Consider the following 25,911-nt stretch of genomic DNA (forward strand, 5'->3'; position numbering starts at 1 on the left):
AACCCCCACCATGCAGGAGATCCTGCATGACCAGGGATGAAAGTGACTTCATGGGACCTTTTATGAATGAAGTGGGCACACCACCCTAGAGACACCAGTGAATTGAGAGATCGGGATGTGAGTGGAGGAGTCTGAGGACTGACTTGGACAGGACTAAAGGTGATTATCTGTACACAAGATTACCCCATATTCTGTACATGCCTATATTCTGTGTGTGTGTGTGTGTGTGTGTGTGTGTGTGTGTGTGTGTGTGTGTGTGTGTGCGTGTGTGTGTACTGAGCCCACTGCACTGACCTGTGTAGTGTAGTGTGTAGTACCTCACTGACATCCATCCCCCATACACAGAACATTGTGCACATTCATGTTCTGTAGTATGCCTATAGACTCTGACCATCTTCTGTGGTATGTCTGCAGTGTCTGACCATCTCCTGTAGTATGTCTGCAGTCCCTGACCATCTCTTGTAATATGTCTGCAGTCTCTGACCATCTGCTGTAGTAGGTCTGCAGCCTCTGACCATCTCCTGTAGTATGTATGCAGTCTCTGACCATTTCCTGTAGTAGGTCTGCAGCCTCTGACCATTTCCTGTACTATGTCTGCAGTCTCTAACCATCTCCTGTAGTATGTCTGCAGTATTTCACCATCTCTTGTAGTTTGTCTCTAAGGGGGAGCCTGGATAGGAGTAAAGAGCGGGAGTGCTGCCAGGACGGGGGTCATGGGAGGAGCCAGATGTGTGTGGACTATGGAGAGAAGAGTATAGGATAAAACCAGAGCTCAGAGAGAAGCATCTGACTGAGAGCTGCACGAGGCACCTGAGAAGAGGTCAGAGACAGTGCCGCTAGGACATTCTGAGGCGGGGGTCACTTATGTAAGGGGAGAGTGAATACAGTAAAGTAAGAGAGGGCACTGATAAAACAGGTTACCCTTTATATCAGAAACCCCTTACCTTAGTGTATTCACTCTGCAGAAGGTGGTCTGTGGTCACCAGATCCCCCCACATCAGAGTTCCCAGAATTCCCCCTTGAATCAGTGTCCTCAGAGTTCCCCTTTACATCAGAGTCTGCAGGATTCCCTATTATTATTTCCAAAAATGGGTCGTTTTATGCCCAGCATTAGAAGTTTATGTCACACATCACTCACTCTTCTTATCACCTGAAGATCAAGCCTTTTCTGACACTTTTTGTTCACATGAAAAAAATCTGTATTTTTTGCTAGGAAGTTACTTTGAACCCCCAAACATTATATATATTTTTAAAACAGACACCCAAGTGAATAAAATGGTGGGTGCTGCAATTTTCCACACGCAAATTGTTTTTAAAAAATACACTTTTTTCTTTTAATGCACAAAAACACAATATATTGGCCAATTATTTGGTAGAATACAAAAGATTATGGTATCCTGAGTAAATGGATACCAAACATGACATGCTTTAAAACTGGGTATGCCCCGTGCAATGGCAACAAACTGCATACATTTTTAATATCCATAGGCAATGCTTTAAACTCCTTTATAAGCTACCATTTTAGATTTACAGAGGAGGTCTAGTGCTAGAATTACTGCCCTTGATCTGACGTTCCTGACAATATCTCACATGCATGTTTACATACTGGCACAGGGTCAATGCTCAAGCACGCAGGTGCACTCGCAGGGGGGCGAGGGGGCTTTTTTTTTTAATTATCTTGATTTTTTAAATTATTTTTACACTGTCCCCTTCATTTTTTTATCACTTTTAATGCTATCACAGGGAATGCAAATATCCCCTATAACTTCAATGGACATTGTTATATATTCTTTTTTGAGAAATCTGCGGTCTATCAGACTTTAGATATCACATTTGCCCTTATTTAATCTCACCAAGATCAGTGTGATCAGAGGCTTTACCAATTTACAAATGGCGCTGTTTATATCCTGCGAAACTGAAGTGATGAAATGCTCGTAGATTCCGATTTCTTAGACTATAGAGATGATTGGCACCATTCCGGTCTCCAATCATCTCTATGGTCAGCTGGCAGAAACACCGGCTGCATTCTCAGGTTCCCCTGATGGCACGGGACTGCCCAAGAAGGCAGTGGAAGGGAGTTGGGGAGGGAGTTTATCATCTCCTGCTGCTTGTAAAAGCAATCCTGCATCTACTTAGCCACTAGGATTGCTTTTGCATGAAATCCAATCGCCGGCTGAAAAAAACGATACCAGGATGGTGCCTGCAGCTGTAGGCATCATCCTGGCATAACCATTCAAAGTCCAGTGATTTACCAGTACGTCGCTGGTCCTTGTTGGGTATATATGCTATGTTCTTTTTTATGCAGCCTGTGGGCTGAATGAAAAAAAGAGAAGATATCTCTGCCAGAAAAAGTTTGTGGTATGCCCACCATAAGAATATACCACCCTGCATCCGCCCACTTCTAATGGTGGGCACACACTAGGTCGCATGGTGCCCCATGCGCCAATTCCAAGATTGTAGAAATGTCTAAATAGCGGCACGCTTGAATAAAAATGTTTCCACGTATAAGTGGTACCCCATATGGAAAAAGGATGACACCAAGTCCCAAAAAAATCCCAATACATGTAAATTAATTGGTTTACTTGAAAGTTATAGCATTTACAAATGCGGTATAGATACTGGATTTTTTTTCATACTAATAATGGCGGTGATCAGCAACTTATGGTGGTGATCAGCAACTTATAGCGGTGATCAACGACTTATAGCGGGACTGCGGGACTGGGGGACTGCGAGACTGCGGCGGGCATTCTGACACTGGGGGGAACTGGCCAGGGACACCAATACAGATCAGTGTTCAAAAAAAGCACTGACACTGTACTAATGGCACTGGGCAGGAAGGGGTTAACAATGACTCACAATCAAAGGGTTTTACTAGGGGGTGGGAGTGTGTACTTCACTCAGCCATCCAGAGCAGTGTGCCCAAACCCACAGGGAGGAGGGCTCTTGGTAAACAATGCAGCCCTCCTCCCTGTCGGCTATCTCTGCTAATCACTGGGCACCAGCAGGTAATCATCGGACAGGACCCAGTGATTGACGCCCACAGCCATGAATGGCGGCGCGGGTAGGGCGTGCACGCGGCTTGCACACGCCCCCTATCTGGAAATGCAAAATCTCATATATATATACGTGATTTTGCACACACGTTCAGCTGTGTACCAGTATATCTGCTATAAGGCGGCGGGTAAGTGGTTAACTAAAATACAAATAGATAGCGTCCAGACCTGGTGAGAGCTGTAAACAGCTAATTAGTCTTGGCAGGATGTCTGTTTCCATAAACCATGAAAAACACTTTCCTCTGCTCTATCATAAAATCATAACAATTCAGTCAAGCTGTCACACATGATGTGTAAGGCCATTGAGGCTCTAGGAATGCAGAGCACGCCATAAAATGTCTATTCCACAACTTAACAACTCCACATACAATTCATAGAGTTCAACAGGAACAAGACACATTAATAATAGGTATATATTTGAATGGGAAATATCATACCAAACAAATCAAGGTCATACATGACTATGTTAGCACATATGAAAGGGAAGAAAGCAGTCTCCTGCCATTTGGGTGACAAGGTATACTGTGTTTGGTTTTCCTGGGTTTGAAATATAATTCTGACTGTTAATCTGCCATTTGCTAGAATACCACCTGTACATACTGGAAGTTGTTAATATTAGTATGAACCTGTAGTTGGGCCTTGGTCATAAACTTGGTGACCTCCTAGCACCCATCCCCTAAATCGGATTATTGGTCAGTTGGTCTCTGTCCACACCAACTTGGTATCACAGAAAAGGGATGGTCAGGATTTAGTAAGGTAGCTCTCGTTTTTACCATCAACCAAGGAACACCCAAGAGAGCCACGGCAATATTTTGCTTGGACAATTAAACTCTGCTAAAACCAAGGACTTTGCAAGTATTCTGCCTTCTTAATGCCTTTTTATTTTATTCCTCTGTTGCTTTATTGTTCACTTTATTTCTTTGTAACATCCCTTTCTGTAAATATTTTGATTGCACCATTTGACCTTTTCATTAATAAACCCTATTTTGAAAAGTGTTAAAATTATCTCTAAGGCTTTTAATGCAAACTAAAGAATCCCTGCCTCTTTTAGAGTGCTACTGTACATAATAATTATCTGAATATACCTGTCTGTGGTGACAGTGTATGTTACAGACGTTTATTGTGCACATTTGTTCTTGCTAACATTTTAGGAAGGGTTGATAGTCCCAAAGCTATCTGGTGGCAGTTTGTAGTTGAAGGGTTAATTGCATAATTAATTAACCCAGTGACAATCGCTCTTAGGCTGCTAGCACATAGAGTGTGGTCCCGCAAGCTGGAAAATCTCTGTGCAGGGTGCAGTTGAGGGTGGCATTGTTACGCAAGTGACAGCACAGTGTGAGATTGGCTGGTCCTTTGTCATGAGTTGGTGAGGAGGGCAGGGGTCAGGCACTGCCTTTGTCACACATATGCCTTACAGCACATTGGCAGCAGATTAAAAAAATACATGGGCTGCTTTAGCGTAAAGCATGTTAGCTTGCAAGTAAGGGCAGACAGCTACATTGACAGTCTGCAGGAGCCTTAGATTGCACCTGCAATCTTCTGATAGTGGGTGCAATACTTTACAAGCTCCTAATATAAAAAAAAAATTAAATTTTTTTAACTGCAAAAAGATGTGCTTTTATTATTATTTTTTTTAAAGAGGTGAACTTAATCTATAAAACTCCCCCCCCCCTCCACTAACACCTATGCTAACTAATCTGTATAAGAAAGATGTATACACTTACCTATTTGCAAGTTGCTCCAGTTCGGTCAAGTGATCTGGCTTCCCTGTGTCATCCAACATGGTTGCAGGGGAGAAGAGGAAAATCCAACAATGTATGGGCCATTGAAGCCTATGGGTGATGTCTCAGGTCCAGACTTTACTAAATATTGTCAGAGAACTCTTCCCTGTAGCTGCTACTGGCTTACACAGGGAAGATCACGTGACTAGACTGGAGCGGCCTGAAAATAAGTATGTACATCTTTCTTGCACAGGTTAGTTAGCATAGGTGTTGGGGTAGTGGAAGGTTAGTTAGTTAGCTAGTTAGTTAGTTAGTTAGGTATAAGCTGGAATTCACTTTAAGAGACTATGGAAAAAATTTGCTAAGAAACCCAGAATACCTCCCACTGGATGCATTAACAATCCAACTTATTAATATGCAACATTTCATAATTACCTAGGCTAAAAAAATATTTTCAAACATTTAATTTTTAAAATTAAAACTATAAAACCACTTTACATTCTCTTTCAGATGAGACAGCACTTCAAAGTTATTAGCCGCATACCAAATAAGTAAAGGTGCAACAACAATACTAACCTGCATTGTCTGAAAGAGGAGAGAGCAAAAGGTCAAAAATGGCATGATGGAACATTCATGGATTTTGTTTTCAATGCCTATATTAGTCTGTTCACAGTCTTGATTGTATCTTGGGTTATAGAAAAGTGTAAGGTGTTAGCACACTATAGTAAATTCTGATGTTCTTAGCAATCATTGGATAAATGAATAATTATTCATCAATTTAAACTAATACTACATTTTTTGCATGATGTATACAAAAAGTTGGCCACAATCAAAGACGAAATGGAAATTATGAGGCAAACAAAAAAGAGGTGGTAAGTAACAGTCTCCAGATCTAAAACAAGCTTACTGATGATTTATATCTGTGAAAAAAGGGATACAGCTAAAACCGTTTTTTATTTGGTGTGAAATATCTTTAAAGCCATTAAAGCTCACACCAAGAAAAACTGTTTTACTTGCAGGTTAAATGCTGATAAGATGTACTAGGTCACCTAAGTATAGAAAGGTTCACAGATGTCTGCAAGTAACCATTTGTTCTTATGAGGTGTATTCTAGGACACTGCTGCTCTGTGCTCTGATAAAATCTAAATCTTATGAAGTAAAGAGTCAGTGTAAAACCTCAAAGGCATTTCCCATAAATCTGATAAATTACAGCCCAGGTGCGGTAACAATTTGTCACGACTGTTGTAAATATGTAGACTTTAACCAACCTGTCACAAAGGAGAAAGTGAGAGTCTGTCTGAGTGACTCTACCTGCAAATCACACCTGGAGTATATTACCTTTTGCAAGCTTGGACTAAATTTACAATCTTTTAAATGCAGTTACAAGCGATTATGATTTTGTAACTACTCCAGTCATTAGCAAGCCTATACAAGATATTTCTTTTCCAACAACATAAATACAATGCTGTCATTTCACATTACTTCACTTGAGGAGCCAGAACAAAAGAAATATAAATGATTGTTCAGAGGTTTCTTTATAAGAGTAAATACGGATATAAACAGCATTTTGTGTCTTAGTATGGATTTATGGAGGATGAACATTTTTAGGAATGTTCTAAATATATATAAAGTAGTGAGTATACTGAATGTACATTTCACAGTTGAAAAAAATCTGGGAAACCTAATATCTGTACTCACATACAGTATGTGCACGTTGCAGAATACAAAGGAAATATTCAATTGCAGTTTGGTAGAAATTTAGACCAAGAAAGGGTAATGCTGATCCTTTTTGTCTTGGTGATTGATATTTTTTGTGGCAGCATTTTAGAAGGCATCATTTCAAAGTCTGGCTTGCTTTCACCATCATTTCAAAGTCTGGCTCAAACAATTTATCCTGGTACAGCCACACATCTCTTTCACTCCAGTGTACTGTAGATAGCAAGATATCAGGTAGCAAACACAAGTATGTTTTTCATTTAATATGTAGATGTCAGGAAGCGAAAACTATCAAATACTTGTTCTGACCATTATTCATCCAATTTGTTCCATTTTGTGAGTTCAGATTCATCAATGTTGTTGAGGACCTGTGTCAATGGGCTTTCGGCTTATGTTGTTAGGAAAATGCAGCTTGCTTTTGACATTAGTTTGAGACACTTCTGAGATCATTCACGATTCATTGCAAGGTGCATTTAACTTGCACTTGTTCTCTTTTGACCTGCTTCATGCTGATTTTGCTTTCCTCTAAGCTTTCATGGGGATCCTCAAGTATAATTATATTACCCATATCTCATTGAGAATGAGATATTACCTACAGTAGGACCCATGCTGCTCTGAGGAGGTATTCTCATGGAGTCAAAAAGCCAACCACAATATACAACAAAAAGGATACTTAAATTTATGATAAACACCAACCTGTATCCTAAAACCCCCAAAAAATGAAGAATTAAAAATTAGAATTTGAATTAGAATTTAGAAATGGTTAACACGCAATATATATAGAGCAATTTTATAAGGGTATACCATGAAAATTAAAAACATTACTTTTTTTTTTTAAGGTGATAACTAAGTGTTCACTCACCAAAATGGATTCAGATTTAGTTTTAAAAAACTCAAAAAATTGTGCACATGCCATAATATAGAGCAGGTACAGTAGTAGTTGGAATATTTTTTTCTAGCAGTTTATTTGTTTCTCTTTTCTATATAAATATATGACATTTGCTTACTATAACGCTCCTTTTTTTTCTCTTGTGCAAAGCACATTCACAAGTCAAAGGTTTTGGGTTTAAGTTTTTCTAACTCAGACTGAGATCCATTTTTAACTACAAAATAAAGATTTATGTTTCCAGAATCATGTATAAGCCTTCCAACTCATCTCAACAGCACCATCCACACCCCACTTTTATCCTCCTTGTCCCCACAGTACTCTTCCTGAATTCAGTAAAAAAATGTCCAGAGGTGTCAGTTCCTGGGAATAAAATACAAATGTACAGATTTGTTCCAAACTTATCCCATTTGAACCACAAAAAAATGCAGCTTTTTCTGTACAGTTATGGTGTGGATAGTCTGCTCTTGAACCTTAAATAGCTAGGAAATATGACAAAACAAGCTTACATTTTTTCACCAGTAGCTGCTTTTACCATGCTGTGCATATAGATAGTAAGTTCCTGGAACTACAAAAGCACATTTTGACATGTATAACCCCAAATTTTGACTTAAAATGTAGGTTTAAGTACACTAAGTTTGAGACTAGACTTTATTAGCAGTATATCAAAATAAATCACTTTTTTGTTAATAATGTAGCTTTTAGTACACTGGTTTTAGGAATGGATTATCCTAGTGCGTAGACTAAAGGTATTTTGCCACTGAAGACCTGCTGAAATTATTAAATGCTCATTTCTGTCTAAAAGTAATAGAAAAAGCAGTCATACTTACCACATAATGTGATTCGGTGGCAGATGTCACACCTTTCTGTTCTCCAGGTTGTGGGCCAGCCATCTTCATTCTCACTTCCAATGTAGGACTAGGGGGTTATGCATTGCATTTGATGACTTTGTGACTGATGGAGTGGCGAGGAGAGGCATCTTTGGGGAAACTATTTTTATTTTTACTAGAGTTCAGATTTAGTATTTTACTGTACCAAAACAATGCTGAGGAGTTTTAACAGCTTGTGGAAACAGACTGTCACTGCTCTTGAGAGAAAAATAATGGTGTTTTGGAAAAAATAGAGACTTTTTATAGTTGTTTAAAACCCATTACCATTTTTCACTCTCTCCTTTTTACACTTTTGCCCTCTCTTTTTCACCCAACACAAAATGGCAGTTTGTGCCAGGTTTCTGAAGGAGGTGGGTATATCGGGGTTGATTTACTAGAGGTAAATAGTCCATGCTCTGCAAGTGCACTTGCTCTGGATCTGACGGAAAGCTCTGAAATGAGTGGAAGCTCTGCTGATTTCTATTATCCAATCATGTGCAAGCTTTTTTTATGTTCTTTGCACATGGTTGGGTATTCTTTGCAAAGAGAAACTTTACTTCATTTACTAAGCTCTGGAGCAAGAGCACTTAAAGTGCAGAGTATATTTGCCTTTAGTAAATAAACCCCAATGAGTCCTTGGTCAAAGTGGGACTGAAAGCACCATGTGGTTCTTGTGGGACAGTGCCTTAGGTGGCTGCGCTAGAGGGGTCAGTACCTGGTCTCAACATGAGCAAATTTTGACAACATTTTAATTATTTTTGTGTTCAGCAGAAAACAACAAATAAGTAAATTATTTTATCATAACTGGAGCAAATACTACACCCAAACAGTTTTCATTTTTCAGTTGTATTAAAGAATGAAACCCTGACTGTTTTGCTATATCAGCACTTTATTTGGTTAATTTAGTAATATTTACCATAAAACCAATAACGGAGACTTAACTTAAAGTTACAGTACTATAAACACATTGTTTTCTTTATAAGGGGAAGTACTGATGATGGTGTATCAATTTAGTATTTAAATATGTCATTGGTGCATTACAATAACTCACAGCTATCAAAGGGCACATCTTCAGAATCACTTCCATGCACTTTGTTCCACAGTAATAAACAGGAATTCATTTGTAGCATTCATGTGGAGTGCCTGAATTGCCTAAGGCAGATAGGCCCAACCACATTGCTGGTTTCTTTGTTAGTTTTAAAGGGCCATTAAACATACTTGACATAATAACAGGGTAGAGAAAATAGGCCATAGTAGCATATCAGTGAGGTGAAACATGACAAGTAATTAATAGTCACTAAAGAAGAAAAATAGTCCATGAAGTGAAGAGGTGCAAGAAGTAAAAAGAAGTAGTAAGTGAGAGAAAACCTATATTAACATAAGCGTTACTCTGTATCTCTTCCTTACTCAATCTTACATAGTCTGTACAGTCAGACATTAAGTAATATAAGTGTCCTAGTTTTTAGACTCCAGGGAATAACACAAGGGGGAAAACATACCACTATCTGATTCAAAAGCAACTGACATTGTTACAGTATCTTGGCAGATGAAGATCTAAGCTTCATGGAAGAATTTTAGTAGTTCGGTCATGCTACCAAAGCTACAAGGAAAAATTTTAGTAGCTTGCTCATGCTATTAAAACTTTCTATGATTAATCACTAACTGATGCAATTTAATGCTAAGAGATGTTACAAATGCCTTGGTATGGTGTATGCTACACAATGAATAAGCTACAGAAGTAGCATGTAGAAGTAACTAATCATGCATGATCTTTCAGGGCTGCATTTGTGTGTACTCAGTCTAACTAAAGGGGGAAGCATGGCCAGCCATGGACTTGCATTTATGCTTGTTAGAGGAGCTCCAACAAAGACATTGCTTCAGCGGCTTTCACAGCAACAGGGGAGTCATCTTCTTCATCTTGGCTGCACCTGCAGGCAGACCAGAACCTTGCAAACAATGCTCATTCTAGACCCCAAAAACTAACTGATTTCTACCATTTGGCTGGGAAGCGATCTCAGCAACATGGCGGTGATAGCATGTCTCTTATCACAACTCCTGGGATCCACATACAGCCAGCACTGTCTCCTCGACCCTGCTACTCCTCACTCTCAGCTACAATCTTCCTTGAGTACCTCCACAACTCATAGACCAGCCAAAACTAAAAGTCTAAAACAGGTGAGGAACTTGGAAGGGATATGCATGGCCCTATGACTGCTGTCCAGGGGCGGACTGACAACTCATGGGGCTCCCAGGCAATAGGGGATCATGGGGCCCCTGTGTCCTTGCCCAAACTCAATAAAGCCTATGAAAAAGGTACCAGGGGCATCTCATGGGGCCCCATACTGACCCCAGGCCCTCGGGCAGTGCCCGAGTTTCCAAATAGTCAATCCGCCCCTGCTGCTGTTCCTACTCACACATTGCTATTGTGGATATTAGAAGAATTTCCTGCCTCCACTTAGCCTGCTACACTTGCAGACCTCAAGGATATGTTACTCTCCCCAAGAGAATATTTACCATTAGATATGTCCTCCATGGTCTCTAATATTTCCACAGCTGTTCAAGACCTGTCTGTTAGAGTGACTTATGCTGAAGAAAAAAATCAGTGATATCTGCCATGCGCACAACGATCTTCTAGATGTTTTTAATTAACACGATGCGGACATACACAAGATTAAATTTAGTGGCATACCCAAGACAGCAACTCAGCCCATTCTGGATGATTTGTGCATCAACTTATGGCTAAACTTCTTCCAGAAGCACGGAATTGGATTTGCTCATAGTTATAGCCCAAAGAATTCCCAAACCGACATTTCTTTCTGATAACATCCTGCAAAATGTACTTGCTCAAGTACATTTTTTTTGTTAAAGAAAGTGTCATGGCTGCCACCAGAAAACAACCTAAATTATCTTAAACATTTGCTGGAGTTACCCTCTATACAGACTTATCTTCACTACCTTTACCATTCAATCTTGATGCCAACTTCTAACTATCATAAAGGCCATTTGCGACTATTACATCAAGTATCAGTGGAATCATCCTACAAAGTTAATCATCATCAGCCAAGGCAAGACCCATGTGGTGCACTTCTTAGAGAAGGGCTTACAACTTCTGCGGACTTGGAACATGTTCTCCTCAGATGATCTTCTACCCAACAAGTCAACTCCTTCGATGTTTTCCATGGAGTAGTCGTGACCAGCACCCATTTTCTTAGTATTGCCTTCAAGGCACCTAGGAAAACTCTTGGGTCTCCACCTATTATTTTCGGTCCCCACCGTAAACTTTTACTCTCTTTCGCCCTCTGGCTTATGCAATCTGATTCTGCAATTGCACATGTTTCTCTGTATTTTTTCTGAGCTGTTTTGTAAAGCGTTCGCTGTTTGTTTCCACTTGTTCCTTCTTGTTTGGCATGGCACATATTTGAAAACTCTGCGCTACAATGGCAACTTTCCTACTCATCACTGAACAGTGATGGACTCCACAGCTTCCGCTAGATGATGAGTCGTGATCTTTATGAAATTTGGAGATGTCAACATGGTGTGGAGAAGGACTACTCTTTTTTTCTCCACCCCTCACCACTTTATTCTAGGATTGACATGCTCATTATGGACAGATGGTCTCTCCCTTGTTATCTCCTCATCCATAGAAACAATCACTTAGAAAGATCATGCTTCCATAACCTTGCAAATATTTGATTCTCATTACTCTAAATCTTCTCCTCTGTGGAGGATGAGTATCTACCTCCTATCTGATCCTGACTACCAGCATTCACTTTCTGAGGCCTTAACCAATTACTTTGCACTGAATGATACCCCTGATGTTAGTGTGCTTACCAATTGGACTACCCATAAGGCATTTATGCGAGTGATAGCGATTCAGCTGTGCTCCCATGCGAAAATTAGATGGACTCAGCAGTGTGACTCGCTCATTCAAGAAATTTGGGAAACTGAAGAGATCAACAAAAGGGAGCTCTCTTCTTCCAACTCTGCTAAATTATTTAAACTTAGATGTGATCTTTGTACTTTGCTAATGTACAAACATGAGAAGCACATCAAACTTCTTACCACCTTCCCAACTGGCTTATAGTAAAATGAAAGCCAGGCAGAACATTCACTGTTCTGGGTAGATATCATAGGACTTCCTCCCCAGAATGCGCCTCACGCTCACCACTCGAGTCATGCTGCAGTGCTTCTGTCACCCACTGTGTCCACCAGAAACAGCGGATGATGGATCAGTCTACTGCCCATTGACCAATCATAGTAGATCACATGGCAATTATGGATGGTGTTCATTCATGCCATTCATTGTGTACTGTTGTATTGGTCTCTGTGATTGGTCGCAGTGATCACATGGCACAGACAGGGCCAATTACAGTGCTACTATACCACGTGATTAGCTGTGGTCAAGTCACAGTTAATAACAATAGTAAACACTGAATGAATAGATTCAGTCAGAAAAAAAGGTTGTTTATAATAGTGAAATTCACTGTTATAAGAAATTATAGTGTGTACAAAAAATAAATCCTGATCACCTCTCCAGAATAGTATAGTGTTACTATGGTAACACTGTATTCTCTGGTCACAGTATGTAAAAAAAAAACTCTTAAAAAATAAAATTGAAAAAAAAAATGATTAATATTTTTTAAACATACTGTCACCAGTCAGTGTCCCTGATCACTGCCACGATAGTTATGTGATGACGCTGTACTGCACTGGTGACAGTATGTTTTTAAAAAAAATGAATTCCTTCATTTTCCCAAAAATTGTGACATACTCCCCTGCTACATTTATACACTTATCACAGAGTTTAACTAATGCCTGGAAAGCTTCAGCTTAGAAAGATTTGTCATTATGCCTGAACTATCCTAGGACAGTCTGCTTCACTTCTTCATCAATGCAGAAATGCTGACCACAGAAAGATTTGTCTCTTGTGCAATTTCACGACAGATCATGCATCAATTATCCAATCCTGGTGTTCCATGCACTGAATGTTCACAGGAATGACTTCTGAAGGCTGGGAACCACCACAGCCGGAATCGTCACTGACAGACGTACAGCCATCTTTGAAACATTTACAGCATTCAAATGTCTTCTCATCACTCTACCGTGCTTGAAGTCATCTGTAGATATCCATGAGTTTTATGCCTGCATTCACAAGAAACTTCATCACCACAAGCTGTTCCAAGCACATACTAACCTGTATCTCGGCATAAATTATCATTCTAAATCAGTTAGAGCAAATTTTACAGATTCTCCTTTCTAAACTTAACATTGTGTGAAACTGGAGATCTCTAACAGTGCTTAATATATAGTATCTGATATAATTTATGACCTGAACTATAACTGTTGGTTTGAATGTCTGTACATTCTAAATAATTATACTTTTAGCATATTCACATCTGCATGGAATCCATGGCTATAATCTAAGAATTATATAGGTTAATTCTTTTGATTTTTCACCCCTCCCTAACATGCTTGCTCACCTAATTTACATAGGATGCCTTAGCTGTACTGCATTGCTGCCTACAACACCTGGTAATCTTCTGTATGTGATTTCTTAAGTGCCATTTCTCCCACATTTTTTTTTTGTTGTTCTTCCTTTTCCTGTTTATATTTTTGATGTTATTACCTCTTAACCTCTGTATGATATGAAACCTTTTTTTCAATAAAAAGATTAGAAATAAAGTCTAATTAAAGCCCAAACTTTTTTTTAGTTTTGGATGAAGTTGAAAGTGATTAGAACGTCTGTCAGGTGTTTATTGTTCTCTTTGTCACTATTAGATAGATTCACCCACTTTATTTGTCCTTGTGACTGCTGGCACTGGGAATGAAATGAAAAAAAATCCCAAATTATGAGTTGTCCACAGAACAGGAATAGAGGGGGAATCTTTCACTGAGGACACTAGTTCTGGTGACAACCAGGGATGTCCCCTAATTAAGAGGGATATCCTCTCACTTCCTGTTGTGACTATGGGACAGGACATGAAAGAAAATTTCCTCAATGTAACACAAAAGAAACAGGAAAGGGTTATAACCCTCCCTTACTCTATCAAATTTTAAAACAAAACTTTGGTTTAAGTCCTACATTAATACATGCTACTTGTGTAGCTCTCACCAAAGGGAGACTCTCCATTTCCATCTGTTAACACTATATCACATATACTATCTACAGTTCTTATCACTAGATCCTTGGCAGCAGCTCCTCCTCCTAGGTTGAATCTTTTAAACTTATAAACAGGACACCCAAATCATATGACCTAATTTTAGCATATTATTTTATGAAACACAACTATTTCTATGAAGGCTTTTAATGCATGTCTAGAGAGTTTCTCTGTAGAAATCCACATTTCCTCTGATACCTTAACACCAGCTTTAAAGCACCTTCTGTAAATTAATAAATAGTACATTTTATAATACATTTCAGGGCATAGGGCAGAGCTGAACCATATTTAATCTTCTCCTAAAATGATATTTTATACTTTGGTATTCAGGAATATTTCAGCACTAGGAATAGCAATATTGTCTAGAGCAGGGTTTCTCAACCAGGATTCCATAGAGCCCTAGGGTTACCTCAGAGGTTGCTAGGGGTATGGTATAGGAGAAGGTTAGCTTTTAGGTGGATCTCAATCTCATGGGAGTAACACTCATAAAACACTGCATGTCTCAGATAGATGGGTGTACAAGGAAGAAAATACCAGGCACATTATGTAAAGTCCAGAAGCTGTTTTTCTTAACAGTCACATTCTCTTAGGCTACGTTCACACTAGCCTTGTGTGCAGGCGGCAGAGAGGCGTTTGGGAAGCGTTTTTACCGCTTCCCAAACGCCTCTGCCAGCTCTGCACATTACAGCACATGGTGCTGTTCTAACAGGAGCGTTTGCGTCGCGTCGCGTTGCGTCGTGGCAAAACGGTCGCCTCTGGTCGAGTCAGGAGGCTTTGAAGCCTCCTATTCTCGTCTATGGTGCCGCTCCACAAACGCCCGGCCGGCGTTTGCGGTGCGGTTGCGACGCGGTTGCGGGGCGTTTGCGGAGCGGTAACACCACTCAAATGCATTATAGACGTTTGTGGGGCGTTATTAACACTCGGCAAACGCCTAGCAACCGCCGCTAAACCGCACATGCGGCGTTTGCGGAGCGTTTGCCGAGCGTTAAAAACGCTCCGCAAACACCGGACCAACGCTTGCCAAACGCTATAGGGGCGTTTGGCAAGCGTTGGCAAAACAGCCTAGTGTGAACGAGCCCTTAAAGTCATTGTAGTTCGGGAATTCAAATGGATTTACTTCATCAGCACTACAAGAAGGCAACACAAAAGGTACAACACAATTATGTTCTGAATTGTAAGATAAGGAATACAATATATATATAAATGTTTATAAATCTACAATACGATATATAGATAGATAGATAGATAATCAGTAGTTTTCCCCATGTTAGTCAAAAAGACTTTTATTATTAAGAGCCATTATTTTTTCACGTTGAAAACATGTACTTTTTCATGTGACTCTGTAACTTTGATACCTTGTTTGTCTGAAATTTAGGAAATGTTTTGAGTAAATGTTTGTACCATTGTTCTGTCAAAATGTACGTCAATTACTTCAAGTAGCAACACAGGTGAGGACACTTCTGTGATACTTGATATGTCACAAGTATTTACAGTTGTTGACCTTCATGACCGGTGTCTTCAAACATTTTACACCGCCACCTTTATCCAAATACACATAAACCTAAGGCAAATTTAGAGGGCAATAGTAATAAATCTGCCATGTTTCATGAAGATTTGTCCAGTAACTTAATTTGTACTGCAATAAATCAACAATTAGTCTAGAGCAGTAAAAATGCAGAATGGAATGCTAATTTAAATATCTTTCTAACACACCCTAAGTGCCCCTGTGGGAGAATAAATGTTTTTAAACCATTGCGTATAGCAAATAAAAGGCGCTTGTAGATGCCTGCACATCACCTCTAATCTCCTGTATTTCACCTTTGCATCCCAGGACTCATGTATTGTAAAACAATGGCTAGCTTTCATGTTGTTTGATCTTGCCCAGCTTTTACCCTTGTGTCCCTTTCTGTTGGCCCATCACTGTTATGGGCAGCTTCAATAGCCACTATTAAGGTCCATGAGGCAGGAGGGCACAAGCCAGAATTTTTATAGGAAAAACTAATATTCAAAACTGTAGCACAACCCTTTATAGATATCTCTGTGGTGTCCTACTTACACTAATGACAGTGTGATTCAAAAGATGTGACATTTTCACACATCAAGTTTTGCAGAACAGTATGGAACAACTAGTGTTTTTAACAGCTCACTGTCACTGATATGAAGTTTCTCTTCACTATCCATTTAACCACTCGCCCTCCAGAGGATTTACCCTCCTTCCTGACCAGGCCATTGTTTGCAATACGACACTGCGTTACTTTAACTGACAATTGCGCGGTCATACAACAATGTACATTGTTAAATTAAATTTATGGCCTTTTTTTCCACAAATAGAGCTTTCATTCAGTGGTATTTGATCACATGTGCGTTTTTTATTTTTTGTGCTATAAACAAAAAAAGAGCAGCAATTTTGAGAAAAAAACTATATTTTTAACTTTTTGCTGTAAAACATATCCACTAAAAAAATGTTAAAAATAACATTTCTTCATAAATGTAGGCCAAAATGTATTCTGCTACATGTCTTTGCTAAAAAAATCCCAATATATGTAAATTAACACTTTTTTTATAATGCATGTTTACAACAGTTATTGCTGCCCAGACGTGTCAACTGTAGTGCAGGATGGTTAGTTACTTTGACTGTTTAACCACTTCACCCGCATGGACCTCATATGACATCCTGGGCTTTCAGTGGTTATACTGGAATGATGCTTGCACCTGCAGGCATTATCCCGGTATTAAAATTTACAGCAGCTGTACAGCCACGCAATTACTTCTACAGGCCGTTGAAGGGGTTCCCTCTTCCACCACTGCCTTTCCCGAGCTCTCCTGTCCAATAGGACCGCTCTGACCAGTGGCATGAGCTGTATTACAGCGGTGGGAAGGCGTTAAAGCTGAACACCAGCAAAACTAAAAGTGTGAGGGCAGCCCAACTGCAAGGGTTAACTGCTTTTTAACCCCTTCGTACTAAAGCCTCCCTGCCCTTTAAGAGCTTCTAGCTGCTGGGAGACAGAGGTGGGCATTCAGGTCATGTGACTGCTGTGATTGGCTGTCATAGGCAAAATCCTAACTTGCATTTGTGGTCAGTTTCAAATCTTCTCTTACAATTATGGTCCATGTAGAAGCCCCGTTACATTGGTGGTCACTGTAAACTCCCCCTTACATTGTTGGCCAGTGTATTGGTTGTTGGTATAAAATCCCCCATTACATTAGTTGTCAGTGTCAATTCTTCGTTACATTGGTGGTCAGTGCAAATTTTCCTTTACATTGATGGTAAGTATTGGTGAGTCCCCTCACCTTCTCAGTCCATGGTGTGCAGGCAATGAGGAGATGATGTGCTGTAACCTTCAGCAACCAATCAGTAAGACGTAATTAAGTGTTTTAACTTCTAGCAACCAATCAGTGAGCTGTAATGATGTGCTGTAACCTCTAGCAATCAATAAGTGAGTGGTAATGATGCACAGTAATCAATAGCATCCAATCAGTGAGCAATAATAATGTACACTAGCCTCTAGCAACCAATTAGTAAACAGTAGTGATCTGCTGTAATCTCTATCAACCAATCAGTGAGCAATAATGATGTGCGTTAACCTCTAGTAACCAACCAGTGAGCCGAAATGATGTGCAGTAACCTTTAGCAACCAATCAACAAGCAGAAATCATGTGCTGTAACCACTAGCAACTAATCCGTGAGCAGTACTGTGTGCAGTAACCTCTCGCAACCAGTCAATGAGCGGAAATGATATGCTGTAACCTTCGGCAACCAATCGCAATCACTGCCTGATCTGCTACTATTTATTGTGTGTGTCAGAGTAGATGGAGATCGAAACTGCATGGGAGTCCAAGAAAATGTTTGCCCGGAGTCTAATCAATATTAAAGATGGCCCAGGATAGAGTAAGGAAGAGTGCTGAGGAGACCTGAGGATCAGGTAAGTAACAGTGCTCTTACTGTCCCCTAGAATAAATGAGCAGCTGACCCTTGCAGTGGAGATGGAGCTGATCAACTATGCATATGTTTCCCATTCTATCTTTCCTTTCTTTCAAGAAGCTGCATTCATGCCAAGACTGCTCTTGGAGTACTCTCTCTCACTCTTATTATTTAATTGCAATGAGGATTAATACCCCTTTAACATTGTGAAAATGTATTTCCTTTTAGTTCTCACTTTTTTCCCCAAAGGATGCAGACCTTACCCTTATATGGTCTTTTTTTAACTAAACTGTACTGCTGATGTATTGTTAGCTTGGAATCATGGACAGTACTCAATTGTTTCTGTCACAAATGCACTAATACGGCTGCAATCACCTCAAGCTTGGATTCCTTAGAAAGCATATGCACATGGGAAGATAATCAACACTGTATAGTGTTCAGCTAATTTAATGCTCAAAACTGAGGCAGAATATGTGAGGAAACCTTCACCTGCTTCTAAACAATGCTGGCAACATGCATATACTCAGCGAAAAATGTCCTTGGAGGCCAAGGCATTCTTCTATATAATATATATAATATATTTATGAGCAGCTGGAAAAACTGGTAAATAATTAGCCTTCTTTTCAAAATCAAACAGCAGCCACCTAGCATCACTCAAATCTTTGACTCCAAAGGGCAACTGGTAACAGCCCCTAACAATGTGAACTAAGCCTTCCATGACATTTATACCCATATACACTTCCACAGCTATCAACATTCACAACAATGGAAATTCTTGACTCCATGCATTTTTACCCTAACTGTGAGGTCTTTGGGGCTGATGATTTGCCCATCAAATGTTATAAGGGCTACTCCTCTGTAATGGCACCAAAACTATTAAAGCACCTTGACCAGGTGGCTTACACCCATGTGTCCTCGAAGAGTTGAGATCTTTTATTTTAAAGCCAAAACTTGGATAAAGGAGTGGCTGTGGATATAGTACACTTGGACTTTGCAAAAGTGTTTGGCACAGTTCCCCGCACATGGCTATCATGCAAGTTATAGGCTATAGGCTTAGAAAAGTCAGAGTGTAAATGGATAAAAAAAGTCCGTGTTCAGAAAGTAGTGATTCATGATTCATATTCTGAAAGTTCGAAGGTTATTACCACTAATACCCCAAGGTTCAGTGTTGTGACCCTCATTTTTAACCTATTCATAAATGATATAATGCTTGGGATGAAAGGTACAATTTCTGTGTTTGCTGATGACACCAAGGTGTGTAGTGGAATAACCTCCTCATAGGACATCTCCAAAGTACAAGATAACCTCGATGCACTGTTTAATTCGAGAGAAAGACATTATTTTTCCTCTCTGCAAAGTATTAGTAAAACCTCATCTAGAATATGCAGTTCAGTTTTGGGTACACAAAAGGATATTTGGTAAAATAGAAAAACTGCAGAGAATGGTAACCCAATGGAAAAGAGACATGGAGGAGCACAGCTATGAGGAAAGATTAGCAGAACTGAATTTATTCTCTCTTGATAGGAGGCCTTTAAGAGGGGATATGATCACCATGTATAAATACATAAGGGGTCCATATGGTAATCTTGGTGGAGTTATTCATTTAAGGTCATCACAAAGAACAAGGGGGCATTCTTTACGTCTGTAGGAAAGAGATATAACTTTCAGATACAGAATTGATTCTTTACAGTAAAAGCTGTGAAAATGTGGGATAGGCTCACTCAAGAATTGGTTTTGATTAGCTCAGTAGATTGTTTTCAAAAACAGCTGGATGCATTCCTAAATGAACAAAACTTAACTGTATAAAATGTATAGGTAATAACATCAACAAGATGGTGTCTTTTTTCAGCCTGACAAAATATGTACCCATGTAACTGTGCTATTTGATAAAAATCTCGGTTGCTTCTCTGGTACATTTATATCTTTTAGATCCAAGCTATATTTGGTTACTTTCTTTTATTGTGAGTAATGTAATGATCGCGGCGTCAGACCCCAGCCCTTCTCACCAAACTCGTGATCGAAGGACTAGCCAATCTAAAACCACGCTGTCACGTGCGTAACAATGCCACACCCAGCTGCACCCTGCCCAAAGATTTTCCAGCTAATGGACCACAATCTGTGTACCTGCAGACTGGGAGCGATTGTTACTGGGTCAGGTTAATTACGCAATTAACCCTTCACACTGCCACCACCTCCTTTTTGTACAGAGAAAGAAAAAACTCGGCAATATCAGCAATAACACTATGATGTTTGAATATTTGTTTGTATACACAATGTCACCACAGACAGATGTGTGCAGACGTTTAAAACACACAGTAGAGCTCTTCAGAGGCAGGGATTCTTTGTTTGCATTAAAGAGCTTTAGAAACAGTTCAACACTTTCAGAAAGTAAGATTTATTACTAAAAGGTCAAAAGGGTGCAATAAAAATATTTACAGAAAAAGATGTAGCCAATATATATGTATAAATATACAGAGAGCAATAACACAGCAAAGAGATAACAGAAAGAAATTTAAAGAGATAAAGTACTTGCCAGGAGTCCTGGGTTCAGAAGATCAAGTTTCCTGAGCCAAAAGGGTGCCTTATCTCCCAAAGTTGGTTCTGATGTTAAAAGGGAGGATTATTCAACTTCAACACGACCTACTCAGCTTAACTTTCTGCTCCAAGCATAACAGCCTTTCTAGAAACTCAGCAGGGTGTCTCCTTGAAGCAGAGAACCAATCGCCTCAATTGGGGAGGGTGTTGGAGGCAGAGACCCAAGCTAGAACCAAAATTCCTCGCAATTTATATCATGATCCATAACTTACCCTCGGTGCATGTAGCAGCCTAACCACTAGTAGATTAATATGCTGAAGCATCTGCTGAACGTCTAGATATGAAATATGACATACCTGCTTTATGGCGGTTAAGGTGATATCATTTTCTGCTCTCATGTAGATTCCAGCTAGGGGGCGTAAAATATCAGCCGACTTGTATTAAAGTGACCGATCTGAATATATGCCTGGTCTCCTTGTAAGTCTTTCATATTCAAAGATATGAAATCATAGGGGAAAGTGGATTTTGAATATGATGTCTTTGAAGCTCAGTGAAGGAGTTGGTTTACGGCTTTACGATATCTCAGATTGAGAAGCTAACAGACACCCGGGCACCAGCTAGTGAGATTTATAACCATTAAGCTTTCCTGCTGAGCCTCTGATCTCTGGCATCATCCAGACCACATTCCTGAGGGAGGGGGGAAATTTGAGGGAGGCTGGTTTGGGAGTAGAAATGATACAAGATGGAGGATCCTTAACAAGATGGGTGACCGCGTCCATCTCTGTATGCACAATTGCTACAAGTAATACTATAACAAGACAGCAAAGGAGGTGATTGCCAAAAGATCTAGCAAACTGTCACATACCTGAGAATTGACCGAAATTATAAGGTATAATCTCTTGTATCTCCAGCCCAGACTCCACTGAGAGTGGAATAAAGGGTGCCAAGGGACAGGAGGAACACAAGTGCAAGCAGATGTTGATAGGAGAACTTGCAGCAGGAGATGTGGTCCCAAGGAGTCTGGAAGACCATCAGGTTCAGAACAGTAGGCGTGCACAGTAGTCTAGCTAAGGTTAAAGGGGCAAGGCGCTGCAAGTCCAGGACATGTGGCTTGTCAGAGCTGTCAGCAGACTTGAGACAGGAACACTCAGTGGTGCGCAGAGCTGCTACAGCAGACAGAGAGGCAGGCACTCAAACAGGTTGGGAAGCCAAGATCAGAGACAGAAACATTGTCACAGGATTTGCCAGGGTCATCAACATGTACCAAATCATGAGCAGTGCCAAAGTCAGGAACAAAGTCAGGTCATGAACTGGTGCCAAGTCAGAAGCAGAATCCAAGATAAGGTCAACTGGATACTAACATTTATAGGTAAAGTTGATCCAGGGAATATCCGATTGCTCTCGAGGGATCAGGAAGGAATTTTTTCCCCTGCAGGAGCAAATTGGATCATGCTTTGTTGGTTTTTTTTGCTTTCCTCTGGATCAACTGTGGGTGTAGAATTCTAACAATTTTTTTTTAATGGTTGAACTGGATGGACTTTTGTCTTTTTTGAGCCAGACGTACTATGTAACTATGTCAGGAGCAAGCTGTGCTGTGATTAATCACAACACAAGCGGGCAAGCACACGCGCCACTTATCCAGAAATTCAGAATCACGACTATATACATGAATCTGCACAGTGCGGCCACCCTCTAGCAGTAAAGCTACAATGGGCTGGTCTTAAACTGGTTATGATACTATTTGTACTCCTAAAAATGATATGCAAAACAGCGCTGTCGTACTTTAAATGACAATTGTGCGGTCATGCAACACTACACCCATAAGAAATTTTTTGTTTTCACACAAATAGAGCTTTCTTTTGGTGGTATTTAATCACCACTGTGTTTTTTATGTTTTGCTAAATGAACAAACAAAAGACCAAAGTTTTTGAAAAAAAAAATCCTAATTTAAAATTTTGCAAAAGGTAATATTTCTTCTTCACTGATGCGTCTGCACTGATGGGCAAATAGGCAGCACTGATGGGCACTGATGAGGCAGCACTGGTGGGCACTGATGTGGAGGTGCTGATGAGGTTGCACTGATAGGCAGCACCAATGGGAACTGATAGGCAGCAATGATGGGCACTGATGGGCAATAACAGGCAGCACTGAACAGCACTGGCCAGCACCACTGATGGGCACTCATGTAAGTTATGGGGCTTAGTTAAGTATTGGAGGCTGGGGAGGGCTGCTGCACACAGAAGGTTTTTTATCTTTATGCATAAACTGCATGTGAGGATTATGGTAGAACTCAGAATATTGAATTACTGTAAAACATACTCCCTTCATTTACATGTTCCCTATCCTGGTCCCTATCCGCTTGATGAACAAAAAATGTAAATATTTTGGAAATATACATGAGCTTTATTTTTGTGTCACATGCTACTAAAGAACAGCCTGCAACATGCTGCATTTAACTGTATGCTCTCTACTTCCACAAATATTCAGACAGAAACTGAGTCTGATGGTCCTTTATTGAAGTTCCTTTAATTGTAGAAATCTTACTAGGAATATATGGAGCACTAGTTCAGGTCTGTTACATTCCTGTTTCCACACAAACAATTGAGTACTGACGTGATACTTTTTTTATTTGCACTAACATACAATTGAGGACAAGCTTTCGGGGTATGTCCCCTTCTTCAAGGTCCAGGCAGTACTCAATTGTTTCTGTCGCAAGTGCACTAATACGGCTACAATCACCTCAAGCTGTTTCCACACACAAATCCTCTCCCTCCTAGAAAATGCTGTCACAGACTGAGACCTGAAGGCTTAAATTCTGAGCTACTACTGTCTGTGACCTAAATAATTTGCACATACTTTTCGGAAGAGTCCAATCGGGGGCATAGGACACAGAAATACTGCTAATCTGAGATCTCAGCCTGTAACCAAACAAGGAGTTTGATTTAACCCTAAAATCTGTCTAGGGGTGTATTGTCATTTCCAGACAATATTTTTTAAATGGTAAATCTAATCATAAATTATGAGACTGAGATGACTTTAATATGAAAATCACACTCATCCCTATTGTATCCCACTGTATTGCATGTCTAGGTTCTGTTGTCCTCCAATTCTATTGTTACAACTTTAGTCAATAAAAAAATACATCTTTATAAAAGAAATTAGAAATAAGAGAAGTATAGAGGTTACCACTGCTGGCTTTTCCTCCTGAAAACGTTGGTTGCTTAGGTGTCTTGGTAACTATCTTGCTTCAAGCTACACGCAGGTTCAACATTTCATTGACAGATAAACCAGCAAGACTTCTGATTTCTTTGGGTGACAGGTCCATTGTATCCTGTTTGAGATCTGGAAACCTTGAACCCTTGAATTAGTGAACCCCACTGAAATCTATAGCAGGCAAATCTTGATACTACAGTCTGGCCATAGTCAAGGCTAATAAGCAACCTATTGTCAAAAAGGGCTCGGGGAGCTGGGCACTGCCATGGTGGACATTTAACAAAACTAAAATGCTTTAAATGACATGCTTCAAAGAGGCTTGTAAGTTCTATTAAGGAACAGTACAATGTTCATAGACAGCATTAGCGACAGCAAATTTTAACATCATATATTTTGTATGTGTAATTGACATTTTAAATTGAAATTACTGTACATACAACAGCAGCACTTCAATCTGATTCATTTGAACTTGAAAAAAAAAATTGGGGGATATTTTTGGCCATGACAGCTTTTTAACCAGCAGTAATAGGCCTGATATGACTAGTGAAATTAACCATCATAACAGGTCTAAAAGCTATAGGAATGTGTACTTTAAAAAATAAAACTTAAAGCCCTCAACTTTGTATAGATTGTCCAGTAGAAAAACAACTGAATTTTATTTTTGCGGGCTTATTTTTGCAATACCACACTGCATTGAATTAAAAGTTGAATAAAATATCAAAACAAAATGTGCAAAGAACTTCAAAAACACAGTTTCACATTCTCCAACACCCCCTCCCATCACCATACCCCAAATTTTTCCCAAAATGTTCAAAATATAGATTTCAAATATGTGTTTAGTAGAAAGTGGCTAGCATATGAACATTACACGAGCACTCAAATAAGCAGCAAATAGAAATAGACAAGGCAAGTTTGATCCTGCAGTACAATTAGTATGTATTATCTGAGAAATAATAGACATACAGTTGCAAGAAAAAGTATGTGAACCCCTTGGGATTACGTGGAGTTTTGCATGAATTGGGCATAAAATGTGCTCTGAACGTCATCTAAGTAACAATAATAGAAGAACACAGTCTGCTGAACATAATACTACACAAACATTAGATGTTGCCATGGTTTAATTGCACATAACATGTAAACATTCACAGTGCAGGGAGGAAAAAATATGTGAGGCCCTAGCTTAATGACTTCTCCCAGAGCTAATTGGAGCCAGGAGTGAGCCAACCTTGACTCCCATCAGTGTGATGATATTGGATGTGTTGCTGACAGCTGTCCTGCCCTTAAAAAAACACACACCTGTTTTGGGTTTACTGGTTTCAAGAAGCACTGTCTGATGTGAACCATGCCTCACAGAAAAGAGCTCTCAGAAGACCTACGATCAAGAATTGTTGACTTGCATGAAGCTGGAAAGGGTTACAAAAGTATCTCCAAAAGCCTTGATATTCATGTGTCCACGGTAAGACAGACTGTCTACAAATGGAGAAAGTTTAGCACTGTTGTTACTCTCCCTAGACGTGGTCGTCCTGTAAAAATGACTGCAAGAGCACAGCGCAGAATGCTGCATGAGGTAAAGAAGAATCCCAGAGTGTCAGCTAAAGACCTACAGAAATCTCTGGCACATGCTAACATTTTTGTTGACACATCTACAATAAGGAAAACATTAAACAAGAATGGAGTACATGGGAGGACACCACGGAGGAAGCCATTGCTGTCCAAAAAGAATATTGCAGCACGTTTGAAGTTTGCAAAAGAGCACCTGGATGTTCCACAGCACTACTGGCAAAATATACTGTGGACAGATGAAACCAAGATTGAGTTGTTTGGGAAGAACACACAAC

Source organism: Staurois parvus, unplaced genomic scaffold (genome assembly GCF_062004578.1).
Source record: "Staurois parvus isolate SC_StPar_1 unplaced genomic scaffold, SC_StPar_1.0 ptg000850l, whole genome shotgun sequence".
Lineage (NCBI taxonomy): Eukaryota > Metazoa > Chordata > Amphibia > Anura > Ranidae > Staurois > Staurois parvus.